This window comes from Taudactylus pleione, unplaced genomic scaffold (genome assembly GCF_031769625.1).
Source record: "Taudactylus pleione unplaced genomic scaffold, aTauple2 ptg000019l, whole genome shotgun sequence".
In the NCBI taxonomy this organism is placed as follows: Eukaryota; Metazoa; Chordata; class Amphibia; order Anura; family Myobatrachidae; genus Taudactylus; species Taudactylus pleione.
In genome coordinates, this window is record NW_028284421.1 from 14,342,045 (window position 1) to 14,348,536 (window position 6,492).

General features: G+C 42.5%; 1 protein-coding gene across 1 annotated transcript in view; it reads left to right on the plus strand.

The window, feature by feature from the left end:
• Positions 1-6,492, plus strand: part of KLF13 (KLF transcription factor 13) — a 207,888-nt gene that overhangs the window by 130,051 nt on the left and 71,345 nt on the right. The gene's annotated exons all lie outside the window — the stretch shown is intronic.

A 6,492-nucleotide genomic window follows, 5' to 3' on the forward strand; every position in this document is an offset into this window, starting at 1 on the left:
ACAGAGCACCCCCTGGACAACACTACAGCACCCCTTTAGGACTGGGACACTGCACAGGACTTTGGAGTGGACACAGCCCTTATGGACAACTGACTGCACAACACAGTCCAGCCAGCCCCTATGGACTTTGAAGTAGTGGACACAGCCCCTATTAACAACAGCAGCACAGCACAACACAGCCAGCCCCTATGGACTTTGAAGTAGTGGACACAGCCCCTATGGACAACAGCAGCACAGCGCAGCACAGCACAACACTACTCTGCACTACACTACACTACACAGCCCAGCCAGCCCTAACTCCCACCCTCCCTCTTCACTGTCCACAGCCGAGTGAGAAAATGGCGCCGACGCGGGTACCTTATATAGGATCCAAAACCCGCGAGACTCGGAAGGCGGGATGATGACGTTTTGCCTCGATTTCAGAATCCGAGTCAGGCGGGAAAAGTCGAGCCAGACTCGGATCGGACTCGGATCGGGGGGGCTCGGGGGGGTTCGGATTTCAGAAATCCGAACCCGCTCACCCCTAATATCAATTGCCATTGTTTAAACTTCTGAGTGTTATTGTATGTCTGAACAGATGGGTAAGACTTTGATATACTTGGTCACCTTGACATATATTGCAACATGTAGAACTAATACTCCATGCTTTAATACAGAATGTAGCATGGAGTGCTTTTGTTTTACTTGGTGAGTGCAGATCTTCTAAGATTCCTTTGCTTTTGTTTAAACAGTGTGCACTCATCACTCTTGAATTACAAAATGGTAGAGTACAGTGAGTTCATATCTATATATATCTATAGCTATATATATATATATATATATATATATAAAGCACAGCACTGTACAATCAGACTGGAAATTTAATTTTTCATATCTCTCAGCTATGAAGTGAATAGAATCTAATTGACTTAGTTTTCAAGTTAACTGCAAGTGTTTGTGGAATTTGTATGGAGAGAGCAGTTTTCATCATTCTGAAATGGTTGATTGTACATAAATGTCATAACATGGTGATGCTTGAACAAGATCATCATATCAGGAGACAGCTAATCAATGAATATTATTGATTACATGCATGTATATATATTGTTGCTCATGTAGTCATGCACTGCATGTCAATGAGAGAAAGCGATACACAGTGGCTTTGAGGAAGCATGTTGCCTTTATTTATTGAACTACCACTTTAGTGGCCAATATATCTTGAGGCATGAATCACTTAAGATATATGACTGTATATATTTACTGCTGGTTCTAAGTGTCTCCATTGTAGCAGGATAAAACACTTGCAATTGTTGGATAAAAAATATATGCTTCTGCTTTCATAATTTGATATTAGAAGGAATAGTAAATGTCATGTTTTAAACAAAGAGGAGAGGCAGCAGTCACCAACCATATGGATTGGGTGGGAGAGAGTTTGTAGGGAGATGACTAGGTTTACTGAGGTGGGAGGCTGAAGCAAAATGGTTTGACAGAAAGATCAATCTATCAGCAGTATTAAGGAGAAATAGAGGAGGAGAAAAGCTGGGGAGGAGTCCTTGGCTCTCCTTAGTGCGAACAACTTATGCTTAGGGGTATATTTACTAAAGTGCAGGTTTTTAGAAGTGGAGATGTTGCCCATGGCAACCAATCAGATTTTACAAATCATTTATCTAGCACCTTATAGAAAGTAATAGCTAGAATCTGATTGGTTGCTAGCGGCAACATCTCCTCTTCTAAAAACCTGCACTTTAGTAAATATACTCCTTAGTGTGAAGGACTCATCACACCAAAACACTAAGGATACCATAGTGAGTTCACTTCATATAGGTATGTTTAAAACCAGCTCTCCATCAGACATATAAACAAATACAGTGAGACTTTATACAGCATGCCTCAATACACACTGGCAATCATCTGGCAGCTGACAACCATCATATACGGCACAGACCACCATATTTCCTAGTACTAACAATTGAGTGGCTATTCATTAAGCCTTGAAGAGAGATAAAATGGAGAAAGAAAAGTCCCAGCCAATCAGCTCATAACTGTCATTTTCAAACACAGCCTGTAAACTGACAGTTGGGAGCCTATTGGCTGGGACTTTTCTTTCTCCATTTTCTCTCTCTCCAAGGCTTAATGAATAGACCCCCAAAGGCTAGAAAAATCCAAAACAACAGAGAGTAACTCACTAACGTTAAAGCATAAACTGTGATATAAGGTTCTGAGAATATCTTTCACGCAGTGCTCACATAGAGTGTCACAGATGACACATTGATAAGACATTACACTGGTACTCCAGTTAAACAATTATTATTCCCTTAAGGTGGATATATATCGACTGATATAAGGTGGATAGATCGACTGATCTGCAGATATATCTGCAGACTGCACAGAACATATGTTCTGCATATAGACTGCACGATTCGTCGGGACTGACGTCATAACTGGGCGGACATTTACATGCGCCCGCCCAGTTGAGCTGTCAATCGCCGCCGGCCCGTGCAGCAAGTGTACGGGCGTCATAACTAGACATTTCGGTGGTCTGTGCCAGAAACAGCATTGGTGGCCCCCCATAGTCTAAACAGGGACAGTGCAAGTTGCTGGTGTACAGGACAAAATTGATTGTGGTCTTGTAGGGAAAGGTTGTGGCCACACTATAGTACTTCCACACAATCGTAATGCCCCTTACACATTATGACCAATCAGTAGTAGTGTCCCTTACAGATTATGCCACACAGTAGTAATACCCCTTACACATTATGACCACAAAGTAATAATGCCCCTTACACATTATGCCCACAGTTGTAATGCTCCATACATGTTATGACCACACAGTAGTAATTCCCCTTACACATTATGCCCAGAGTTGTAATGCTCCATACATGTTATGACCACACAGTAGTAATTCCCCTTACACATTATGCCCACAGTTGTAATGCTCCATACACATTATGACCACACAGTAGTAATTCCCCTTACACATTATGCCCACAGTTGTAATGCTCCATACACATTATGACCACACAGTAGTAATTCCCCTTACACATTATGCCCACAGTTGTAATGCTCCATACACATTATGACCACACAGTAGTAATTCCCCTTACACATTATACCACATATTTTCTAAACTCTCACCCTATTGCATTTGGCCCCATGTGTCTATTTTTGTGACTTAGAGCTAGAGACTAAGGCAGTGTTTCCCAACCTCGGTCCTCAAGGCACACTAACAGTCCTGGTTTTAGTGATATCCATGCTTTAGCACAGATGGTTAAATCAAAATAACTAAGGTACTAATTAAGTCACCTGTGCTCAACTATGGCTATCCTTAAAACCTGGACTGTTAGTGTGCCTTGAGGACCGTGGTTGGGAACCCCTGGACTAAGGGATATATTTACTACAGTGAGAGTTTTTAGGAGTGGAGTTGTTGCCCATAGCAAATAATCTATTACATTTGGCCCATAGTTTGTGTAAACTAATAGCACACATCAATTGTTATTTTGATGTATTTATTGAAGACACTGTGTACACATTCAAAGTGCAGGTAGAAAAAGGTATGTGAACCCTTGGATTTAATAAATCGTTGACCCTCTTTTGGCACCATTATACCTACCTAGTTTTGGATCAGATCTCCACAGTAGGATGAATTTCGAACAATTGTTCCATATAAAACTTTTCAGTTCAGCAAAATTCTTGGGGTGTCTGATATGAACCACTTTGTTCAGGTCTTGCCACAAAACTAATTCGGGTGGAAGTCTGACTGGGCCACCCTATTAAGCAAATTTTGTTCTGTTAAAACTGCTGTAATTATGGGCCTGATTCAGAGTGGAATGCAGTTACAATTTCTTTGGAACTGGACGATGTTTTGTCTACTGCGCATTCGTCTGAGCCGCACTGAGCATTTGCCGCGATGATCTTGGTGTGGCAGTCACAGTGAGAATTTATTTGCAAAGTGATTGACAGGCAGGGACCATTTGGCGGAGGTAATGGGGAAGTTTTGACTAAAGTGCAGGCGCGTCGTGACTATTTGGGGGCATGTCACAACCAGGGACTGCATCTTTTTACTCAGTGCTTCTGGCCCCAGTGTCTTACTTGCAATAGACATTCCAAGCAGCCATCGGGTTGTGATCCGGTAGACATTCTTTGCTATAGGGTTACTCAGGGATATAACATTTAACTGAGCTGTGACTAAGCTGCGTCCTTGTGTGCAGTCAATTGGATTTGCAAAGCTGCCGTTGGGCTTCTCAATACAAATCACTGTGGCTGCAACATTTGAACATTTTTGCACAGCCACTGCATACAAATTCGCAGCTGTGGTGGCATTAGCTTACATCACCGAGTCAAGCCCTCTATCCTTTCACATAGTCTCCACAGAAATACAGAGGGGCAGATCCATGAATGTGAAAAAGGTTTATGAGTGGTCGTAAAGTTGTGTTTGAGGTCTCTTCTTGATATAATAATTTACTTCTAAAGATCCTGTAAATTTCTGTGTTACCTCAGACTCTGAAATATCAAAACTTTCCCCCACCCATGGAATGTGATGTAACTAGCTGACTGGGCTGTTTTGCCTTTATACAGGCAGCTAGCAGGAGGAGGGGCTATGTGACAGCCCATTACAAACATTTAATCCAATGGAAAGCTATATACAATGTTCCATCTAGGATGACAATTTTACATGCTCCAGAAATTCTTTGTGAATTCTCACGGCAGATTCTTGAAAGTGAAACTGTTTCTTTTTTAATCACTTTTTATTTGATAGAAAACTATTTTGCTTAAAGACTATCTGTGCATGTCCTTTTTATTAATTATTTTTGTATATATGTTAAGCATTGTGAGTATTTTTTCTTATATTAAAATTTAATTTAATAAGACTTGTCTCTGTGATTCAGATCTATTGTGCCATTTAGTATTTGACCAGTCCATGCTACATATATCTGTTACTGGTAGGGATGGCCATTGGTGTGGTTACCATCGATTGTGATTTAGCAAGTGACCATTGATGGTAACCAACTATGCAATGGATGACCAACCAATGGTAATCCCTGTTCTTTGACTGCCTGTCCCATGGGCCATCAGAACCTGGGGACAGGGCTTCATGGGTCTCAGGGGCAGAGCTATGTTCTGTTGGCCTTATTCAGACCCGCTCGCGAGCACTATGCGCTCGCAAGCGGGTCGATAGTGGCCCAGTGTGCATGCGCACAACAGAGCTGGCTCCGACGTGCGCATGCGCGAGACCCAGAAAGCGATGGGCAAACCGTCGCCCTGGGTCTCGTACCAAAGGGGCCGTGCTGTCGATGTTGAGTGACAGCACGACCCCTTTGGTGGGCAGGCCGGGGGTGTGGCTGCCCAAACGGAGGCATTCTCATGTGAACGCCTCCGTTTGGGGGCGGCCCCACTGACATCACAAGTGATGTCAGTGGGAGAGATTTCGGCTCTGTTAGAACCGAAATCTCTCTGGGGCTTGCGGAAACAAGACCCTACCACAAGGATCTTGTCGCAAGCATGATGGTCGCGACCATCTTCCTGGCCACTTGCTATAGCTGTGGGTGGTCACCCACAGCTATGCGAGCGGCCAGGAGGCCGCTCTAAAAAACAAGAAGGCCAGCCCTGATTCAGAGCGAGCGCTCTGTCAGAGCTTCCGGCTCTGAATCAGGGCCTGTGTCCCAGCACCTTGCAAAAATAACAATTCGATTATGCTTTACCATTGACTGAGTGAAACCATCTCATTCTCCCCCATCGATGGTAAAAGCATTCAACTTTGGCCATAAACCATTGATGATTATGAATCGATGATCGATGATCGATGGCCATCCCTAGTTACTGGTTATTATTTTGGTAATAATAACAACTGGGATTTAACTGTCATCGTAGGGAGAATTTAAGGCTTCCTATTGGAGTGTGTTGCTTCTGAAAAACTTTTAGTGGTGGCAGTTGTAGATTTTGATAACCTAATAATGAATGGGAGTGTAATCTTGGCTGTAAACAGACAAGGTGTTTGTTTTTTTATTAACTTTGTATCAGACCCACTTCACACAGACTCAAGTGTGTGGACAACCACACTTTATCTCCCACCTTAAAAGTACAAGTCTTTCAATAATGATCAGCAAATTATTTTGAAGAAAAAGAGGCCTAGTTTAGAGCAAAATGGACTTTCCTCCAAACTTTCTTGAGCCAGAGAAACAGCTCTGGGAACCTCAGGCCAATTACTGGATTCAGGAAAGGAAACAGAATTGGCTCTTATGTGATGTCCATAAATACAAAAAAAGGAGAGTCATTGTGGAGGAATGACAGGCATTATTGTAAGCAAATTCGTCCTAGGGTAGATATTCTGCCCAATTATTATTATATTTGATATTGTAACAGTGGAGATTTACCTTTTCGGTCTGCCCATGACACTGGAGGTGATATGCATACAATAATCTGAGGCTGATATCCGATAGTGCACCAAAGAACTTCCAGAATTGAGCAACAAACTGGGATCATCTATCGGAGACAAATGTCAAGAGGCAATCCATG